The 22,568-nt window shown below is 50.2% G+C and overlaps 1 protein-coding gene across 3 annotated transcripts in view; it reads left to right on the top strand.

The window, feature by feature from the left end:
• The window catches only part of GRM4 (glutamate metabotropic receptor 4), a 131,381-nt gene that overhangs the window by 65,026 nt on the left and 43,787 nt on the right, over window positions 1–22,568 (top strand). The window lies entirely within an intron of this gene.

Below are 22,568 nucleotides of genomic sequence, written 5' to 3'. Positions count from 1 at the left end.
CAAAGAAGTAGGCAGGTCTCTGGGTGGGAGACTCCTCCTGGCTCGGCTGAGCCTTGCTGAGGCAGTTTGGTGCACTGAGGGCCGTGGGGCACTGAGGGCCGTGGGGCAGCTGGACAGCCTCTGCGTCCTGCATGGTGGTGGTGGTGGAGAACAGGAGACCCTTTTCCTGAAGACCCCTCTCCCTATAGAGAGCACCTGTCTGTCCCCTCTTGGGGCCTTTCCCAAGGGCCCCTCTAAACAGCTCACTTGGCGCCCTTGACCTTGTGGGATCTATATTTATACTTGTATAGCCCCAGGACTCTAATTGCTTTTCCCTAGGACCACAGAGTGTCCAGAGGCTGGCACTGGTAACACCTGTGGGCATAATCCTGCTATAAATCTCAGATAAGCCCCTTTAATTGTGCAGCAGAGCTACTCTATGCCTGTGCTGGTGGAGAGGTTAGCAGGGCGCTGAAAGTGGGGCAGGCTGAGTGATGGCTGCAGCTCCAGGCCATTCCCAGCCCAGTGCCTGGCGGGTGGAAGGAAACACCCACTCACAACTCTGGGTGGGCTGGCAGCCCACCCTGGGCCCCCAGGTCAGGGTCAGACCCCTGGGTCCATAGCCCTATCCCTCTAGCCTACCTTTCTCTCTTTGGCATCCACTCTGCTGGCCAGTTCCTTGCCTCAGTGACTTACCCAAACCAGCCCACTGCCTCTCTGCCTAGCAGGCTTTGGGGACAAAGGAATAGGGACGGAGGTCTAGAATCTCAGTCTTTAGTCATGTTTGCACCCTCCTCCGAGGGACCTGCAAGCCACCTCAACACTTACAGAGCCTGCCCATGTGCTTGAGCAGGCTTTATAGCTGTTGTCCTGGGTTCCCAACCTGTGAGTTAGTACCTCCATTTCACATAGGAAAAAAACGAGGCACAGAGAAGGCATATAATGGCATTTAACAATATCTCTGTTGTACAAAACATACAATGTCAATAACTGGACACCAGCTTACATAGTGAACAAATTAGAGGTCATGATTTTGCTTTTTTTTTTTCTTTCAAATTTCATTTATTTTGATTTTTCAAAGATTTATCACATGACTCAGTTTTTTTTGGGGGGGAAGGGTGCAGCCAGGGCATCACTACAGAACATGCAGTGTAAGGGATCAAACTGGGAGTTTTAGACATGCAAATCTGATGCTTTACCACTTGAACCATCTCTCTAGCAGCTATTTATTTTCTGTTAAAATACTCTTTTGAATTAGTGATGTAATGATGGCTTATAAGATTATAAAATTTCATGGGTGTAGTTCCATACTGCACCCACCATCAAAGCTCTGCCTCCCCCAAAGTTACAGTTCTTACAAAGTCTGAGAGACACTTTGACTACTTTTCCCCCAAGTTCATGTGTCTCAGTTCTCTATATTCCACATATGAATGAAACCCACTTCCTTACTTCACTAATCATAATCACCTCCCATTCTGTCCACCTTGTCCCAAAGGACACGATATCTTTTTTAATTTTTTTAAAAATTGATTAATTAATTTATTTTCCTTTTTGTTGCCCTTGTTGTGTTTTTATTGTTGTTGTAGGTATTATTGTTGTTGCAATTGATGTCGTTGTTGGATAGGACAGAGAGAAATGGAGAGAGGAGGGGAAGACAGAGAGGGAGAGAGAAAGAGACACCTGCAGACCTCCTTCACCACCTGTGAAGTGACTCCCTTGCAGGTGGGGAGCCGGGGGCTCGAACCGGGCCCATTATGCTGGTCCTTGTGTTTTGTGCACCTGCGCTTAACCAGCTGCACTACCGCCCGACTCCTACGACACAATATTTTTAAATTGCAGAGCAGTATTTAAGGAGTATAGATCCATTAACTTCTTTTCAAAGCCTACTTTTCTTTTAAAATTAAAAAAATATTATTTATATATTATTGGATAGAGACAGAGAGAAATTGAGAGGGCAGAGGGAGATAGAGAGCAAAGAAGACAGAGAGCCACCTGCAGCCCTGCCTCACCACTTGTGAAGCTTTCCTCCTGCAGGTGGGGACCAGGGGCTTGAACCTGTAGTGTATTCACTTTACCAGGTGCACCACTGCCTGGCTCTTATCCTGTAACTTCTTCATCCAGTTGTCTATCAATAGGTATTTATGTGCTTCCACTCCTTGGATATTATGAATAATGCAGCTATGAGTTGAGGGAGTGCATGTGTCCCTTTGAATTTGTGCTGTTATGTCTTTTCACATTCTTTGTTTATTTCACATTCTTGTGTACTCTATCTTTTGCCTTTGTTTTCCACTACTTTAACTGAGACCCACATGGACCAGCACTGTGTAAGTGCACCTGCGCTTAACCAGCTGCACTACCGCCCGACTCCCAGGACACAATATTTTTAAATTGCAGAGCAGTATTTAAGGAGTATAGATCCATTAACTTCTTTTCAAGCACACACACACACACACACACACACACACACACACCCACACACAAACACACGCACATGGACACACACACACACACACATGGGTGGGGGGGGAGAGAGAGAGTTCATAGCACTAAAATTTCTTTTTTTGAAAATATTTTATTTATTTATTCATGAGAGGGATGGAAGAGAAAGAACTAGACATCACTCTGACACAGTTGCTGCCCGGGATCGAACTCAAGACCTCATGCTTGAGAGTCCTATGCTTTATCCACTGTGCCACCTCCTGGTCTACAGCACTAAAATTTCTTTCAATGTGGTGGGCAGTTAGAGAGCAGTGGAGAGGCAAGGCCTGGGGTGAGGCTGGGCACTATGTTTTAGCTGAAGCTAAGATTATTTATTGTTTAAAATTTCTTCTTTTTTTGTACTTTTTAATAGGACAGATAGAAATGGAGAAAGGGAGTTAGAAATGGAGAGAGAGAGAGAGAGAGACCTGTAGACCTGCTTCACTGCTTATGAGGCATCCTCCCTGCAAGTGGCTTTTACTTTGGTGCCCTACTTCATATTTATTTATTTTCATGAGAGAACGAATCAGGGAGGGGGACAGGCCAGAGCTGTGCTCAGCCCTGGCTTATTGTGGTGCCTGGGATTGAACCTGGGACCTCTTGGGGCCTTAGATTTGAAAGTTTGGTATAGTACTGCTGTGCTCTCTCCTCAGTCCTATTGTCTGATTATTTAAAAAAAAAAATTTTTTTTTTAACCTACCAGCATCTAATTAAGCAACTGGGTAGCTAGGAAAAAAACAAACAACAAACAACAACAACAACAACAAAACTTGCTCCAGATTGCTTTAAAGAACTAATAGAAAAATAAGAGCTAACAGCTTTGCCAGGGCCATCAGCTCTGGGGCATCACTGCCTGGCAAGGTGCCCCTCATGGTGCTGAGGTCTCTGTGCTCCCCCTTGGCTAGGGGCCTGGCCTCCCACCAGGTGGACCTCTGCACCCAGAGTTCCCTTCTGCTATTGCCCAGTGCTGGGTTCACAGTCCTTGGGCTCTGGCTGAGCCTGCCCTTGCACCTGGGCCTTGAACCTGCTGTCCCTCACCCCCTGCCCCCTCCTTGCCTGCTAAGTGAAATTTTACTTGGAGGAGCGTCTTTAGGCAGGTGAAAAGGAGAGAGAAAACCACACTCCAGTCAGCCAAATTGAAATCAGAATTGAGCGGCCGGTAGAAAGCAGCCGCTGTACCTTGTCGTCTAATCCCTGTGAAAGATTAAAGATGTCTCTGGCCATATATTGTATTGATTCATCCTCTGAAGTATAAATCATCTGTGAGCTGCTCAGAGCAGCGCCAGGAAGTGGGGCGGAGGGGAGGGTGCATGTTGGCGCCATGGGGCACTCGGCCAGCAAGTCCTGGCTGCTGGCTGTTACACTCTAGCAGATTTATGTCCATTTCATAGACAAGGAAACTGAGGCCAGAGAGGGTGGTCACATATTCCGAGTCTGAATATGGAGGAGCCAGAACTTGAATCCAGTCTCGTCCTCTGAATTGGGAGCTCTGGGAACCAGATGGTACTCATGACTGTGTTCTTGGCAGAGGGCTTTAAAGAATCCCTGACCATGTTCCCCAGATGCTATTAGCACCACATCCACTTCTTCACCCACTTATGTTACTGATGCCCCATAAATAGCTTATCTCAGTCCTGCCCTGTGTCTAGCTTCTGTCCCTGCACAATTACTAATCCTGGGGGCCTGGTGTTTTTGTCACTGTTTTGCATATGGGGGAACTGAGGCTCAGAGGCCTGAGATGGCTGCCCAGACCCCCGCAATACACCTGAGCAAGGCGTCATGCATCAAACCTGGGTTCTTCAACCTCATACACTCCTCTCTCCAGTGCACATCACAGAGACAGCAGTAGGTGACATGAGCTGTAGCTTGGACATGGTCCTGGCTATGTGATTCTGGGAAAGTCAGTCAACTTCTCTGGGCTTCTTTCATCTGTGAAATGGAGTGAAAAGGAAGCATGCCTCTGGCCCATGAGTGGGGACTCAGAGGGTGATTGGTAGGGTGGCTGGCCGGCCCCCAGCCCTCCTTGGTGGGTGGCCACTTCTCAGGGAGGGGTCAAAGGGGGCTGTGTTGTGCTAGATGGAGGCTGTGGACCCTGTTCACAAGCTCAGGTGCCCAGGCTATTGTCATAGGACTATCTTACAGGACAGCTGACCTGTTTGTGAGAGAGCAGAGGAGGGAGTGTGGGTGTGACATCTCTAGGGTCATCTCATGGGGTGTCTGTGGATACTTCTTGTGTGTGTGCCTGCTTCCTGAGGGGTCTGCTGCATCCTCCGTTTGTGTGCAGGTGAGGTTGTCTGGGGAAAGACTGGAATATGGTATCTCCTGCCTGTGCTCTGGAGATAATGCCAGCAAGTCACCAAAGAGATGGGACACAAGGTGTGGCTCTGCCCTCCAGTCCCCCCCCCCCCCCGCCACTGCCCAGACCACACCCTGGGGGCTGGTGGCATTGGCTGTGATGCCCCTGCAGCCTCTCATACCCATGACTCTGTGTAAGCTGTGGTTGGCTTGCACTGGTGCCTCTTCTCACAGACAAGGAAAGTCGAGGTTCAGAGGAGATGGGGCTGCGGATGGTCCCACAGAAGTGGCAGATGTCTCTCCCCACCCCACACACCCCTGGGTTCCTGTGCAGGTTGACAACATGCATGGAGTTTTCCTGTGGGTCAGACCCTGCGTCCTGTGTGCCATGCATGTAAACTCATGGAACTTTCCAGGTATTATGTGAAATGGAAGCTCAGAGAAGTCAGGGAACCCCCTACCCCCAGTCCCACAGCTGGAAGGAAGCAAGAGTGGGGTCTGAACACAGCAGATAGCCTCTTTGCCTTCAGTGCGTGGCAGAAAGGAGAGAGGGCAGCTCTTGGCAGAGACCTCTGGGAGGCATCTGAGAGCTTGGTGCTCCTGGGGGAGCACCCCACAGTCCTAGGCCTGGGCTCCTGGGAGAAGGAGGGGCTCAGGTCTGGAGGAGGACACCCTGACCTAGCACAACGGGAGATCCCAGAGTATCCTCAGAGGTCTGGTCTGCCGCTGTGCTCCATTAGTATTCAGGGGATGTGAGGAAGTCAAGCTGTTGTTGCTCTGACCTCTGGCTGATTGCTGTGTGCTGGGATAGCATTCAGATGCTGCAGCAGCCCCAGGGCCTGCAGCTGGAGGCCTGGGCTGGGATTCTCCTGGGCTGCTGTCTGTGTGACCACACTGGCTGGGAATGCAATACTTGCTTCCTGGAGGCTCTGAGAGCTCAGGGGAGGAGCTTGGCTACCTGTACTGTTCAGGTTTCTGGGGCACCCCCAGAAACCAGAACCTTGTAAGATGGCCTCAGACAGTGCACACTGCCCTATCTGCTGCCTCCCTCTCATCCCCTGCCCTCATCTTCTACTTCTTTCCACCTCTCTGCTCCAGCCACACCAGCCTGTTCCTCTGTTAGTTCAGGAATTAGGTCATCTCAGGGCCTTTGCACTGCTCCCTCTGCTTGGAGGATTCTCATGTGGCCCACATTTTCAGTCCATCCGCAAGCCTTCCCAGATGTTCCCTCTTCAGAGAGGTCTCTCTGGACACCACATCTGAACCCCTCCGCAGCCTATTGCTTCATTCCCTGTACGCCATACCCTGTTTTTATTCTTCAAAGCACTCGACATACAATTTGTTAGTGGTTTACAGGTGTGTACACACACACACACACACACACACACACACACACTTTTTTTCTTTTCTTTTCTTTCTTTTACTTTTAATTTATAAAATGGAAATTTTGACAAGACCATAGGATAAGAGGGGCACAACTTCACACAATTCCCACCACCAGAACTCAGTATCCAATCCCCTCCCTTGATAACCCATATGCTTTTCACCCAGAGCACTGCTCAGCTCTGACTTATGATGGTGCTGGGTATTGGACCTGGATCCTGGAACTTCAGGTGTGAATGTCTCTTTGCAAACAACAGAAGGACACTTGGAGCCTGACAGAGCTAGGTTGGGCTCAAAGGCAGCTCAGCCTCCTCCTCCCAGAGCTCCTGGTCTGTCCTCTGCTTCTACTGGCTCACCAAGGGCAGAAATGTGTGTTAGGGTGAGATGCAGGCTAGCTTCTTCTCCCTGCCTGCCTCAGTTTCCTAAGGCACTGCCTACCCGAGAGACAGGAGGAGAAGCACTCAGCTAGGCATGCTCAGACCTCCCAGCTGCCCAGCTGGCCTCATAACCATTGGTGGGGCGTGGTGATGGTAGAGGAAGCAGAGCTCAGAGAGCGGTGTAGCGGTGTCCCTTAGTGTTTTCCTGAAGAAGTGAAGGAATTGGAGGTATGAGCTGAACAGCCACACTCGAAGTGGCTGGGGCTCTCACCCAGCAAGGCAGGCCCTCCAGCAGGGCTTGGCAGAAGGGTTCTGGGAAAGTGGAAGAGAAGGAAGGGGTCACCAGGTGGGGCAACAGCATGAGCGAGAACCTGGAGGGAGGTGTGAATGAGGCAGATGGAGCTCTGGTGAGGGGCCTGGCCTGGTCCTAGTGGCCAGTGGAACTGATGGAAGATGGAGCAGAGGAGTTTCTTATAGGCCAGCCCTATGCTTAATTTCCTTTTGACTCCACTTGGAGTCATGGCTGCATGCCTGAGAGAGTATTCACACATGGAATCTCCACATGCTGCACCCAACTCCCTCAGGACCTGGGGGGGGGGGGAGTGAGGATGGGGGTCCCTTCTGTCTATCAGGGCTGAAAGCCAAACCTTCTCACAGCTTTCTTCATTAGCTCCCCATCCAGAGTTGTTACTTGGGGGAGAGGCTGGGATCTTTTCCACTCACCCCCTGGGAAGCCCCAGTCACCCCTGTCCCAGTGCCTCTTCCCTTCAACTCTGAGCTCCTGTAGGCCAGAGAGGGAGGCACCTGTCCCCAGATCCATGCCCCTCGCCCTCTCTTGCACACAGTGGGGCCTCTGTTGATTTTGTGTAGAATGAACACATGGGTGAGCAGATGAGCAGCCCTGTTCCCTTGGGCAGGTCGCTGCCTTCTAAGGTCTCTACTCACCCACAGGAGGAGTGGGCATATCAGCTCACCTCATGTCCCAGCTGTGACATCTGAAAGGCATGTTCTCATAGTCCACAGTTTCTGGTTCCAGGCACACTTAATTTGAGGACCTTCCATAGTTAGGGAGGTAGCACAACTGGTAGAACATAAGGCCTGGTCTGCTGGAGGCTTCTGGTTCCATCCCTGGCACTGCATGTCCTGGAGTGGTGATGCAGCTTCTCTCTTACATCAAACTTCTTTCTCTTTCATGTGAAATAAATATTAAAGAAGGGTCTTCACAGTTTGTTCTCCTTGATCCTGGCTCATCTGAAGGGTCTCCAGACTTTCACTGAAAGCTACTTATTTAGGAGGTGTCTCTTAAGGAGCACTGGGAAAGGAAACATCCTTCAGAGCCTGAAGGATAGGGTGCCAAGTGGTGGCCCTCAAGGGCTCTGTCTCCTGGTTCAGGAATGTGAGGCTAAATGCATGGGGATTGAGTTTGGAGCAAGCACATCATCTTCTTGTCCCTAATCAAATGCTATGTGGTTGAAATGAGCCCTGGGTGTGGGGAGGTGAAGGCAGGAAGGGCCTTTCTATTGGCTTAGCTTGGTGTGTTTGAGAAGGATGGATGGCTGACGTACAGCATCTTTTCAGTGTTGGGAGAGGCACCTCTGGATGCTTCCTCCAGCTGCCGCCTGGAGTCACAGTGCATGGACCTGGCTTACCCATGACCAAACATTCTCTAAGGGTGCAGAAGGCAGTGGGCCTTGACCCACAGCAAGTTCCTGCCAGTCAGGTTCATCTTCCAGGCCTCTCTCAATCTGACATCTGAACTTGAATTGGCTGTACCTTCAGACTCTCTAGTCTGCCACCCACCACTCCAGCTTGGGTGGAAATTAAGTGGACCTGGCACGCATGCCCCTCCTAAGCCCCGAGGCCCCTACACTGGCTGGGACTCCTGGAGACCATGAGGTGCTGTCGCGGCTGTGACTGCTAGTGATTGCCATGTCAGTCTCTGTCCTGCTGTGAAGATGAACCCGTGCTCGCCCGACTGCCTCAGGGATGGCTCCTGTCCACTCTGATTTCTCTGCCATTCTGGCCCATGGCAGGGTGCTGACACCTCTTGAGTTTGGGAGTCCCCTGGGCTGGGATCCCAGTCACCGGGTGCTCTGGCTGACTGTGTGTGGTGGGTTCATCCTAGACTGTCAGAACAGGGTAATGCTCCTGATCACATTTGCCTGGGAGCTGGAAAGACTGACAGGAGATGGTAGATGCCCAGGCTTTTTTTTTCTTTCCCCTCCTCCCTCGGCATTAGCATCCCTTCCCCTTTGGATAGGAAGTGACATTTTCTTCTTTCCCCAGCTTCTTTTGTGGAAAGTCTTTGAAGATTTCTTTGGGTTAAAAAAAAAATCCCTTTACTGGTTTCAGCCCCTTTGTGGCTTTGGCTTTCTGAATGCTGTCCGACCCCAGGTGACATTGGGAAGTGGCCAGAATTCTGGCTCTGCTCCACGGGCTGTGTTGTCTCAGGCAGTCTTTGAAGGACTTTGGGCTTTGGGTTCTCACCATGTGCACTTAACCTGGTGTGCCACCACCTGGCTTCTAACCTTGGGTTCTATATAGTGCAGAAGGGGCCTGAGTATCTTCTCCTTTACTGCCTGTGTGAACATTAAATGAGCTAATATTTCTTTTTAAAATTGTATTATTGGATAGAGACAGAGAGAAATCGAGAGGGGAGGGGCAGATAGGGAGAGAGACAGAGAGATACCTGCAGCCTTGCTACACTGCTCATAAAGCTTCCCTCTGTATGAGGGGAGCAGGGGCTTGAACCTGGGTCCTTGTGCACTGTAATGTGTGCACTCAACCAGGTGCATCAACACATGCTAATCTTTATATATCTTTATATAGCACTTTGGACAGTTTGAGCATGAAACATTGAGCTGCCAGAATTACCCAGAGTGGGGGAGTACGGCAGAAATACTGGCTGGGAGTTGGGGCTGAGTTTTAGTCCTGGCTCTCTTTGGGTGGTTATGTGGCCCTAAGCTGGTCACTTTCCCTCTCTGAGCCTCAGCTTCATCACCACTATGAAGAGGGTGGGCTGGGACATGGGTCCTCACACACTTCACACAACTCTCTTTTCTATCTCTTCTTATCACATAGAGGATTGAGTACCATAAGGTAGCCTCAGGCTTCCCATGTTCCCACAGTTCTAGGACCCTGACCTGAGCACACAGGGTAGCCATGCCCACAGCAACCTGCTTCCTCAGCCCCTCACTTCTTTACCTCTGATCCTTTTTGACAAGTATCTATTTTGTTTGCTTTTTTTTTTTTCTTTACTAGGGGATTAATATTTTACATTTGACAGTAAATACAATAGTTTGTACATGCATACCATTTATCAGTTTTCCACATAACAATACAATCCCCACTAGGTCCTCTGCCATCCTTTTCCAGGACCTGTACTCTACCCCCACCCATCCCAGAGTCTTTTACTTTGGTGCAGTACACCAACAACAGTCCAGGTTCTGCTTAGTGTTTTCTCTTCTGATCTTGTTTTTTAACTTCTGCCTGTGAATGAGGTCATTCCATATTCATCCTTCTGTTTCTGACTTATTTCACTTAACATGACTTCTCCAAGCTCCATCCAAGATTGGCTGAAAATGGTGAAATCACCATTTTTAACAGTGGAGTAGTATTCCACTGTGTATATATACCACAACTTGCTCAGCCACTCATCTGTTGTTGGATACCTGGGTTGCTATTACCAATTGTGCTGCTATGAACATAGGTATACACAAATCTTTTTGGATGGGTGTGCTGGGTTCCTTAGGATATATCCCCAGGAGAGGAGTTGCAGGACCATAGGGTCCACTTCTAACCTTCTGAGAGTTCTTCAGATTGCTCTCCACAGAGGTGGTACCAATTGACATTCCCACCAGCAATGAAGGAGAGTTTCTTTGTCCCCACAGCTTCTCCAGCATTTGTTGCTGCTACCTTTTCTGATGTATGACATTCTCACAGTGGTATCTCATTGTTGTCTTTATTTGCATTTCTTTGACAATCAGTGACTTGGAACATTTTTTTCACGTGTTTCTCGGCCTTTTGGATCTCTTCTGTGGTGAATATTCTGTCCATGTCCTCTCCCCACTTTTGGATGGGGCTATTTGTTTTCTTGTTGTTGATTTTGACTCTTTATGTATTCTGGTTTTAGCCTCTTGTCTGATGTGTGGCATGTAAAGATCTTCTCCCATTCTGTATGGGATCTCTTTGTTTGGGTAGTGGTTTCTTTTGCTGTGCAGAAGCTTTTTAATTTGATGTCGTCCCATAGGTTTATTCTTGCTTTAGTCTTCTTTGTAATTGGATTTGTTTCACTGAAGATGTTTTTAAAATTTATGCGGAAAAGAGTTCTGCCAATGTTTTCCTCTAAGTATTTGATATTTTCTGGTCTAACATCCAAGTCCTTGATCCACTTGGAATTTACTTTTGTGTTTGGTGAAATCTAGTGGTTCAGTTTCATTCTTCTGTATGTTTCAACCTGTTTTTTTCTTCAACCATTCGTTGAAGAGACTCTGCTTTCCCCCATTTAATAGCCTAGGCACCTTTGTCAAAGACTAGATGTCCATAGGTGTGGGGGCTTACTCTGGGCCCTCAATTCTAGTCCACTGGTCAGTGTGTCTATTCATGTTCCAGTACCAAGCAGTTTTGATGACAACAGCCTTATTATACAATTTGAAATCTGGGAACCTGATGCCTCCAGTTCTGTTCTTTCTTTTCAAGATTGTTTTGGCAATTCTAGGTCTTTTCTGGTTCCAGAGAAACATTTGTAGCATTTGTTCTATTCTCCTAAAAATATGGTTGGCATCTTGGTGGGGATAACATTAATTTTGTATATGGCTCTGGGTAGTATATTCATTTTAATGATGTTAATTCTTCTAATCTATGATCATGGAATATCTCTCCACTTCTTTGTGTCTTCTTTATTTCCTTGAGTAGTGACTCATAATTTTCAGCATACAAGTCTTTCACTTCTTTGGTTAGGTTTATTCCTAGTTATTTTATTGTTTTTTTGTTGCTATTGTAAAAGGAATTGATTTCTGGATTTCATCTTCTAGCTTAGTGTTTGCATAGAGGAATGCCACTGACTTTTGAATGTTAATTTTGTAGCCTGACACCTTACTGTATTGCCTGATGATTTCCAAAAGCTTCTTGCTGCATTCCTTAGGTTTTTCTATGTATAGTATCATGTCATCTGCAAATAGGGAGTTTGACTTCTTCTCTTCCAATCGGTATCCCTTTAATTCCTTGCTCCTGCCTGATTGCTATGGCAAGAACTTCCAACACTATGTATGTTTGCTTGTTTTCTGAGCAGAGCACTGCTCAGCTCTGACTACTGGTGGTACTGAGAATTGAACCTGGGACCTCTTGCATGTAACTCTTGTGCATTATCACTGTGGTATCTCCATGGCTACATGGAGGTCATCTGAATCTCCAAACTTGGTGTGAATCCCATTTTATTCAAATTTGCTCTCTTGCCCTTCTTTCTCTTTGCTTTCCTTCAGTCTCTCTTCTGGGAGCACAGTGGGCTCTGTCTTCCCAGGATCCTGTGGACTAGAATCCATCAAAATCTGATTTCTTCCCCTTTGCTAAAGAACAAGTGCTAAAAGCAACTGACCTACCCCTCCCCCACCTCCCATCTCCCAGCTTAGGTTTGGGCCCTGACCTCCTGTAGCTGTTTGCTGACTACTGGACCTGATCCTGTTTTCCTCTCTGAAATGGGTCCCTAGCTCCACGACCCTACCCTGATCTCCATAGAGATACATCTAAAGAAAACACCAGTCACCTCCTGTAGCCCTGGGAGGACCCTGTGAGGGCACAACTTTCTTTCCTCTCCGTCCTGAAATTTTGTTTTAGGCTGGTTTTGGGCTACTGAGTCTCCTGGGTGGGATCCAAATTTCAGCCTCAATCTCCTGTGGTCTTAGGCAAACACTTCCTCTCTTGAAGCTTGTGGTTCTTCCATTCTGTAAGCTCAGGAATAAATGCAAGAAATGATGGCTTGGTTCAGGGCAGGAGTGCACAGAGTACCCTGGATTCAGCACCATGGACAGCACCTCCCACATTGGAGAGACCCCCCAACAAAGAGCTGGCTGCCTGTGGCCATTGAGCAGAGCTTCCCCTATGATGTACAGGTTTCTTGCCCTTGCTTTTGTTATCAGTTTCTTTTTTAGACAAATGTGCTTATTTCTGGGCACTGCTGCAAATCTTTTTTTGGGACAAGGCAGGTCTGAATGCAATTATATGGCTGGGCTCAAAGGTTTGGAAGCAGTTATCTCCTGAAATCTCTGCAGCTGGCTTCACTGTTGCTGATGGGAGGGAAGGTTGGGAACTGATGGACAGAGCCTGTGGGGGTCCCAGTGAGAGGACTTGAGTGACTGAATCTGGTTCTTCACAACACCTCTCTTTGGGGAGTGAGAAGGAGGCAGTGTTCCAGAGAGAGAGCAGTGTGCAGAAGGTAGGGGTGGGGTGGGGAGTAGGCCAGCCCATGGAAGAGCCTGAAGCCCCTTAGACCTACCTTAGGCTTGCTGGTGTCTTTGGACAAACCACTGTCCCACTCGGATGCTTGGCTTCTCCATCTGACAAATGGGGGTAATTCAAGTTCCCACTCTGTTGATTATTGTAAGAATGACAAAGCCAGTTGAATTAGTTATCAGGAAGGGCTGGAGGGGGTGAGGGACTGCCTCTGGGGTCTCAGGTCCCTGGGATGAGCAGCTGGTTTCTTTTGGCTGAGGTTCTCTTCCATCGCAGTGAGGCCACCCTCCTCTGTCTGCCTGGTGTGTGCAGCGTATTATAGTCACACCCCATTTTGTTCTAGACAGAATGGTCATATGGCTGTTCTATGCAAATTCTCATTTTTAATGAGCCAGAAGGAAAGCTAACAACCATCTTGCAGGCATCTTGGGGCCCCAGGGACACCTTGGGATAGGGAGGAAGCAGCACAAAGTAAAATGTAAGAAGAGAGAAAGGGAAGGAAGAGAGAAAGGGAAGGAAGAGAGAAGGAAAATGGGGTTGGGGAGGGGTGAAGGGGGAAGCACAGCACAGTCTGGGCTACAAAGTAGCAGAGAGAGAGAAAAAAAAGCAGTGGTCTGGGAGGTGGCGCAGTGGATAAAGCATCGGACTCTCAAGTCCCCGGCAGCACATGTACCAGAGTGATGTCTGGTTCTTTCTCTCTTTCTCTTCCTATCTTCCTCATTAACAAATAAATAAAATCTTAAAAAAAAAAAAAGCAGAGGAAGCACAGACTTCATTTACCTTCTCCCAGAAGCCCCTGCGTGCCCATTTTACAGTCTATAGACCCTGCTATAGATCAAAAGGAGCTCTGGACTCTGGGCAGTACCCTACTCCCAGGGACATTTAACTTTTTTTTTTTGATGGAGTTATCATTGGGGCTCTACTCCTGCACGATCCCACTGGACTGTCTGTCATTTCCTTCTACCTTTCCCTTCCTTTCCCTTCCCTTCCTTTCCCTTCCTTTCCCTTCCTTTCCCTTCCTTTCCCTTCCTTTCCCTTCCTTTCCCTTCCTTTCCCTTCCTTTCCCTTCCTTTCCCTTCCTTTCCCTTCCTTTCCCTTCCTTTCCCTTCCTTTCCCTTCCTTTCCCTTCCTTTCCCTTCCCTTCCCTTCCCTTCCCTTCCCTTCCCTTCCCTTCCCTTCCCTTCCCTTTCCACTCTGTCACTGGTAAAGCCTCCCCCACACCCTTCCTGTGCAGGTGTTCCCATGTGGTGGCTGGGGCCTTGAACCCAGGTCTCTACTCATAGTAAAATGTGTGCTGTACTGGGTGAACCATCTCCCTGCCCCTGCATTTAAATGTCTCTATGATGTGGGTTCCTACTCACATTTAGTGCCAGATTCCTGGACTATTTCTTGTATGGCCGCAGGAGACACACATGGAACATTCTCACTTGCACTGTCTCAGTCTTCCCTCCCTCCCTCCTAGGTGGGAAGTACTCTCCCCATGAAAGCTGAGGCCCCATGGGCAGGGACCCACCTCCCTGTGTCCCTGGAGCCCTGGGCAGACCCAGGATCTCTGCATTTTCTAGTGCTCTGCCTCTGGAAGGGCCAGCATGGATGCAGCACTAGCTTGGGCCTAGCCTGAGATGAGGGTGGGGCTGGCACGAGGGCCAGGAGGACTTCATTACCCAGCGCCTGCTTGTGGCAGCTTCGGGGAGGGACGGCGCTGAGCCTACTGCCCGCCTGCCGCTGGCGGGAGATATGCCTGGCCTGCCTGGGTAATTACATCTCAACATTTCATTTTGCTTGTCAGTTTCCATGTCCTGGGGATGTGGGCTCCTAAATATTTCATTCCAGCTTGTAGCTGCCTTTCCTTTTTTGGCCAAACCGCAGGCCCAACTGTCCAGCTGCTCGCCCCCACCCCCAGCCTCTTCCTGCCTCACCACGCCAGGGGTCCTGCCGCCTGCTAGAGCTGATAAGGGGTCATCCTCTTCCTGCCCCAGCCATACAGTGGTCCCCACCATCCCACCGGTCCACCTGCCTGCCTGTCCGGTGCTGGCTCTGTGTCCCAGGGGGCAGGAGGTGAAGAGGCCAGGCAGACAGCCTTGCTGGAAATCAGTCTTGCTTTATCCAGTGTTGATTAAACTCCTACCTTCCAACTGTGTGCCTGGCACTCTTCTGGGAACTGGGGAGTTGGGGACCCAGGAAAGAGAAAGACAGGCCTTTCATTGCAGGGGTGTGTGGGCCAGGGAGGGAGCTGACAATAACATATAATGAAAGCAAACATCTATCAAGTGCTCTTGTGTCCAAAGCCTTGCCAGTACTGTCTCCCTTATGCTTCTTCATACTTTCCCCCCGCCCCAGCAGGGTTTTTGCTGGGGCTTCTTGTCTACATGATTCTATCACTCCTTGTGAACTCTCACTTTAAGAGAGAGGGTGAGAGATGGGGAGGGGAGGGGGGGGAGAGAGAGATATGGAGAGAGAAGAGACATAGCATGGCTTCACCTCTTCTGAAGTTTCACTTGTTCAGGGGCTCCCATGTGGTGTCCAGGGGCTTGAACCCAGGTCCTCTTGCTTGGTAAAGTGTGTGCCCTACTGGGTGAGCTATCTCCTGGCCCCCTCTCTACACTCGTATTCTGTGAGGAGGAGGCCCAGAGAGGTTAGTAACTTGTCCAGAGCTACATGTTTAAGAAGGGGCAGAGCTGGGAGGTGTGTGCATGAGACTGGCACGTACCCGTGGAGAGGGACATTGTGATGAATTCCACCTGGGGTGTTCCATGGAGGAAGAGCAGAAGTTGGACCCCTGGGCTGGGTGGGGCTAGGTGGGTGGGGAAGCAAAAAAGGAAGTTTTTTTTTTTAATTTCTTTATTGGGGGATTAATGCTTTGCTTTCAACAGTAAATACAATAGTTTGTACATGCATAACATTTCTCAGTTTTCCATGTAACAATAGAACCCCCACCAGGTCCTCTGTCATCCCAAAAAAGGAATTTCTGGTAGAGGGACAAACCCTGGCTAAGGCTGAAGGGTGGGAGAGTTTGAGTTGGGCTGTTGGAAGCAGTTCTGTGTGGTAGAGTGAGTGTGGATTTGTGGAGCTGGATGGCTAATGTGTAAGTCCAGCAGTGTCATTGGGCACAGCTGAGGAAGAGGTGTGGGTGTTGCTCTGTGAGTGGCTTTTTGTCAGTGCATGCATCCCTGACTTGCCTTGTGAGTCCTGGGTGGTCTCCCTTCCTCTCTTAGAGCCATATCTGAGAAATAGGTGATGTTGGGGGCGGCAAGGGCTGGGGTCTTCCAGGGGTCTATGGGGACAGACCAGGGACCAGACATCTCTCTGTGCCTTGCCCTGCCAGTCTGCTCCAGCCACCTATCTCCAAATAGCTTCCTTTCTTTTTCTAGTTCCCCCCTGCCTTTTTCGCTTTAAAGGTATTTTTTTGCCTAAATGGGTTTGTGTTAAGATATTAGGTCGATCACTCAGCAAATTTCCCTCTGCTCAGAGCTCGGAACTGAGAGGCGTGAATAATGCAGCTCTGAGCCATGTTGCCCAGTGGCTCCAGGGAGGGGACTCAGTGAGGCTCGGAGTCCCACTACTGCCCTGCTTCAGCCCTTCAAGCCTGCATGTTTCCCTCCCCAAAACTCCCCCAGCAGCCAGGCCTGCTCACGTGTGGCCCTTTCAATCCTCACAACAGTCCTAAAGCCTGGCGGGGGGGGGGGGGGGCACTGCCACCCACTTGACAGGTACATAGCAGAGGCTCAGAGAGGTTAGGCAGTGTGGTTTGCATCATGAAGTGTTGGTATGCATGAGACCCCTTCTGTTTCATTTGGTTTAAATCCCCCCTGCTTAACACTATTCTATTTACATAACCACTTCATTCTATTTACATAACCACTGTTAAAAAGTTCCACCCTCCCTCCAGGGCATTTGTGGTTCAGTGATAGGATTCTCGCCTAATCTGCCCCCTCTTTGTCACACTCTGATTTTCACCAGTCACTTTTCTCTCCACCCTCTCTATGTCACATCCTGTTTCCACCTTACTTGGCAAGTATATATAAAGACAGCATTGTGAGTTTTATGGTACTGTACTTTGAGTCTAACTTAGCTCGTCTTAGATTGTGCTGCGTCCTGCATGAATAAAGAGATACTGCCTACAGCTCAACCATGAGTCCCTGGTGGTCTGTTACCCGCCCGTGAAGCCAGCCCGGCGAAAACAACATAACCCGGCGAAAACAACATAACCCGTCGAAAACAACAATGAAGGGGGTGCTAGAGGTGGGACCCAGGGCCAGATGTCTCCTGATTCAGCCTCCAGTGTCACTCCAGGCCAGTTCTGGCTAGTGTCTCTTGCACCCCCAGATCCAGCCCAGTGTTCTGCAGGGGTAGGGCTGGGTATAATGGGGGGGGCTGGTGACCATAGGAAAGGGTTTCACTGAAAAGGCAGGCCCTTGTCTCAGAGGGGGATAAGGAGGCCGCTCTGTGCTAGCTGTTAGGTAGCCCCCACCCAGCCACTAGTCCACCCCATTGTGGCCTCTGCCCTAGACACACAGGGAGATATCCGTGTGCTGAGGTGAAGCGAGGCTGTTGTAGTGGCTGAACCAGCAGGAGGGGTTTTCAGGGCAGATGGAGAGTTCACTGGGGAGACTCAGCAAGGAGGTCTTCTCAGAGGAGGTGAGCCTGAGCAGGTGCCTCGTGCTCAGGTGACCTGAGTCTATAGTTGGGCTCAGCCTGTGTCTGCACAGTGTGTGTGAAATTGTGGTGGGATGTGATTTTGTGTGTATTGTTGTGTGTCTGGGTGGGAGGCCTGCTGTTGGGGTGGCTGTGTGGTAGGCGATACACAGTGATGAGTGATATGTCTGTGTGTGGTCATACCTAGCTGTGTGTGTCTGTGGTGGCCAGGTGACTGCAAGGCTAGGACTGTCTGTGCCTCACTGCAGTGAGGTGTGCAGTATATGACTGTAGGGGTTCTGTGTGTCTTCATGACCCTGCGCAGGATGTGGCTGGGAGGGTGGGTGTGGTGTGTGGAGACTTGTATGTGTGTGTCCTGTGGCCCTGCAGCTGTATGAGGCTATAGCTGGGCTCAGCCTGTGTCTGCACAGTGTGTGTGAGATTGTGGTGGGATGTGATTTTGTGTGTATTGCTGTGTGTCTGGGTTGGGGGAGGGCACTGCATTTCAGGGAAGCAGGTTGTAAGTCTGGCCATGGATAGGCCCTGTCCTTCTGAATGTTCTGCTAGCACCCTGTCCCCAGAAGTCTAGTCTGACCCCCTGTCCTCCAGGATTTGCCTCCCCAGCCCTGGGTACTGAGGCCCCTGTGCTATTGCTCAGCTCCTGCCTACCTGCTTCCAGACGGGCCTTCCTGAACCCCATCATTTTTCACCCTCACCCCAATTCCACCACATGGGATTTCTTTAAGCCTCCTCCACTTTTTTACACTGGGAACCCTGATGTTCAGAGAAGTTAAGTAACTAATCTGAAGTTGCACAGCCAAGAAGTAGTAGAGCAGGTGTTCCCCCTTCTGCCTTAGACTGGGGGTGGGGGTGAAGTTGTGTGCAGGTGTGGTAGTCATGATTTATTTTATTAAGTTTTTTTTTTGCCTCCAGGGTTATTGCTGGGACCTGCCCCTCCCCTGAGTTCTCACATCATCCTCCAGACAAGGGGCACCTCACCTCCTCTCATCCCCTCCCCCATATCACACCTCCCCTGCTGGCTTCTGGCAGAGTCTAAGGTACTAAGTGGACAGGCTGCAGCCTTGGGAGTGCAGACTCTACCTCTTTGTGGGGTAGCCAGAACAGAGCACACATGTCCACCATCCTGGGGCTCCTGCAGGACTCCCTAAACACCCTCTCATGTCCCATCATCAGGAACCCACTGCCTTTGGCCTTGGGGAGAGCATGGTGAATAGAAGAAAAAGTCCCCTGTCTTCATGCAGCTTTTGTTCATGCAGCTGTGTGTATTCATAAGTAATATATCTCCATGTGGTCTTTAAATCCTGCTTCAATGGGACAGATCATTCTGCAGTGTGTTTTTTTCAGTCAACTTACAGGTTTTCAGGGTTTTGTCATGCTGGTAATGAGAAGCATTTTATTAACCTTAAATACATAAAAATCCGTTGTACAAGCATGTCGCCATTTATCCATTTGGCTGTGGTGAAATATTTAAGCTGTTTCCTTTTTTTTTTTTTAATTTCAAGCAGGGCTGTGGGGAATATGTGTGTGTGCCTCTCATCTATGCACAATCTGTCTGGGGGGGGAGCATGGAAGGGGCTGGCCAGCTGAGCGACACTTAGCACCCCAGCTATAGACCAGGCCTTCCCATGGCCTCCCCAGAGACAGACACTGAGGGAATGGGACAGGTGAGGTGCAGCATAGTGTCAGGGGCATAAGGGGGCACCTGGACTCTCACTGTAGGGCTGGGTGGATGATCTGGAGCTGGGAGCAGGGGCGCTGGTGGGGCCCAGTAGGTGTGGGGATACCCTGGCTCACTCTACTGATACTGGGACAGGCAGCTTGGTATGCAGTTGGGGCTGGCCTGGGCCCCAAGCACCCCAGTGCATTGGTGATTGAGCACATCATGTAGGGTGAGCTCTGCCCCAGCTGCTCTGCGCTCCCAGGAGGGCACTGCCTGGCCTCACTGGCCTTGGGCACCTCTCTGCATCCAGCTCTGGCTCAGAGGTCCCCACTGCGCCATGTGCTTGGATGCTTTTGGCACAAAGCTGTGGCTTCCCGCCCCCTGGCCCTGCACATAGAGGCATTGGCTGGGTGGCCTGAGCTGGCAGTAGGCACTTGGCAGTTGGTGCTTGCCAGGGAGCTGGGTGGCCTTATGTGGAGTGGGGAATTCACCCAAGGGGCTCAGAAAGGCCTAGGAGGGCACAGGGAACTCTAGACTCCTCTGGGTCCCTTACCTTCCTCAGATCTCATGCCTGGAGCCTGTAGGTGTGGGTGGGGACTTTACTCTTTGCAGGGAGATGGGGGTTGGGCTTTATTTGATTGTGTTTGCTGTTAGCATGAACTTGGGGGTTCTTACTCCATTCAGTGAGAGCCTGGGGAAAGGGTGCAACTGGGAATGGGAAACATGGGGGTCCTCTCCTGATGAAGAGTTCTGAAGATCCCTATAAAGATGGAGCTGTGTCCACGGGGAATGACTATAGGAGGACTGGCAGGTATGGTGTGTAACTCAGAGATAGGGTTGGGGGGCTGCAGGAGATATAGAGCAGCCTAGACATTCCCTTCCTCTGCCCCAGAGGCTCTGCTCAGAGAGCCGGTTTACAGTATTTGACACCTCTAGCTTGTTTCCTCATCTCTGTGCTAGAGCAATCTGGGCGTGTGAGGGTTCATGGATGATGGAAATGTAGGGGGTGCACACAAGTGCTAGTCCCTCAAGGGCTGCCCAACCCCCAGGAGCTGGTGTAACCCATGGAGAGCCCTGCTTGCCCCTTACTGCCCACTCTGGGGTCCCTCACAGCTATGCTGACAACTGTGCAGTGAAGCCCAAGGGCCTGTGGGCACCTGCTTCTTCACCTGGTGGCAGCAGGGACAGAAATGGGCTAACCCAGGGCAGGTGCTGTATCCATCCGTGCACCTGCTCATGGACCCTGGGTATTCCCCCCCCCCGCCTCACATGGCTTGATCATGGCTTTGGTTAATACTCCCTACTTTCTGTGTAATCTTCAGGAAGTCACTTCATCTCTCTGTGCCTCAGTTTCCCCATCTGTAAATCAGATATGTACCAGTGATGCCAGTCTCAGTGCCTCCATTCACACTTAGCTCCCTCCATGTCCTCTGGCATCCCAGACACTCCCCTGTCCCTCCCTCCTCCTGGCGCAGGATAATCACACTCTGAATGCACCAAGCTCCTCTCCAATGCCTTGTGACTCATCCACATTTCAGCTGACAGAGTTGTGGTCACCTCTGTCCTCTTTCACCAGCAAAAGGAGGAACATGTGAGCCGTGCCCTGGGCTCAGGTGGACCAGCCCAAGGAAGCTCTAAAGGGAGCTTCACCCACAAACAACACTTAGCTTGAAAGCTCCTCACTGCTGGAGAACAACAAGCTGCCCTTCCCTACCTCCCTCTGCTGCCCCCTGGGTCCCCTTTCCCTCCTGGAGCCAGGTGGCTCATCCTCACCCTCCTGCTCCTTTTCCATCTGTTTCCCCAGATGGGGGGAGAAGTGTTGCAGTTGGCCCACTTTCTAACTGGAAAGGAACCATATGGAGGGTTTAGCTGGGAGCTGTCTCCTGGCCACCATGAGGGCAGGGCTGATGCTGTGGGTCTCAGGCTGATTCCTGGGACTGCAAAGGCCTCAGATCTGCCCCAGAACTCTTGCTTCTTTCCACCCACCTCATCTGCATGAAAACCTGGTTGCTATGTTCTTCTGGAACTTCTCTGGGTGCCTAGAGAGATGCTTGAGAAGTTTGGTCTGGGCAGGGAGACAGTATTATGATTATACAAAAGATTTTCATTCTCGAGTCTCTGAGATCCCAGATTCAGTCTAAGACACCATCATAAACCATAGCTGAGCAATGCTCTGGCAAAAAACCAAACCAAACCAAACCAAACCAAGCCAAACCAAACCAAACCAAAACAAAACAAAACAAAACAAAACAAAACAAAACAAAACAAAACAAAACAAAACAAACTTGATCTACTTAGGAGAGGCAGAAAGTAAAGAAGGTGGGCACTGACCAGGGCAGGGTGCAGGGGGCCGTGGCTGCCTAGCCAGCTGCAGAGAACCAGGGGTCCACCTGGTAAGTGTCTTGCATAGAGCAGCCCCCTGCTAGTGAGGGGTCTTGTTTCCTCCAGAAACCTTGTGCCTGGCTGCTGCCACTTCCTCCCTTTGAAACTCAGCCATGTCACAATGTGTGGGCAGCTGTCCCTGGTTGCCATCTCTGTGTCTCTCCTTGGGGGAAAACTGCTGTTGGCACCTTGGAGAGCTAGTGGGTGGGTGGCTTGACAGTAGTGTGAGTCTTTGCAACTGAGGTCCCACCCAAAGGTGCAGGGATTCTGTGCAAAGGGCTGGGGTGGCCTTGGTTTGGCTGAGAGAACATTTGTAGGCCCAGGGGTGTCTGAGAGGGGCATCCAGGTGCCAGATGGAATGATGGGATTTGAGGAGTGATTAAACCCCAGGGAAAAACTGGTGGATGCCCCTGAGTGGGGCCCAGAGAGTGAGGGTGAGTCTTAGAGAAATGGCCTGGTTTCAGGAAGAACAGTCCCTTGGGCTTTCCCAGCAGCCCTATTGGCTCTGCCTCCAGGGACAGGGGTATAGTTCCCTGGAGGCCCCACTTTGTGTGGCTTTGGGCAAGTCACTTATTTGAGACCTGATTTCTTTGTCTGTCAGAGATGGGCAATGACAGAAAGTGATTCATAGGTGCTCTTGTCCTGGGGTGTGAAGGACACTGGTTCTTGCAGTACTGCGTGCTTGCTGGGAGCACTGGGTTCTGGCTGGGAGCATTAGAATGAACTGTGAGGGTTTCCATGAGAATTGCAGCCTGGATGAACCTGTAGGCTTACTGAGGACTGAGTGTGGGAGGAGACAGGCCCTGGCCGAGTGCTCACCCCCAGGACTGGCCAGGCAGACAGTGGGCTCATAGTGAAGGAGAGATAAAATGGATCCCCAAGACTCTCGGAGACCCCCTGAACCTCCCTAC

The sequence above is a fragment of the Erinaceus europaeus genome, chromosome 4, assembly GCF_950295315.1.
Source record: "Erinaceus europaeus chromosome 4, mEriEur2.1, whole genome shotgun sequence".
Taxonomy (NCBI): Eukaryota; Metazoa; Chordata; class Mammalia; order Eulipotyphla; family Erinaceidae; genus Erinaceus; species Erinaceus europaeus.
Note: the sequence above shows the minus strand (reverse complement) of the source record. Positions and strands in the feature narration are given on the sequence as shown.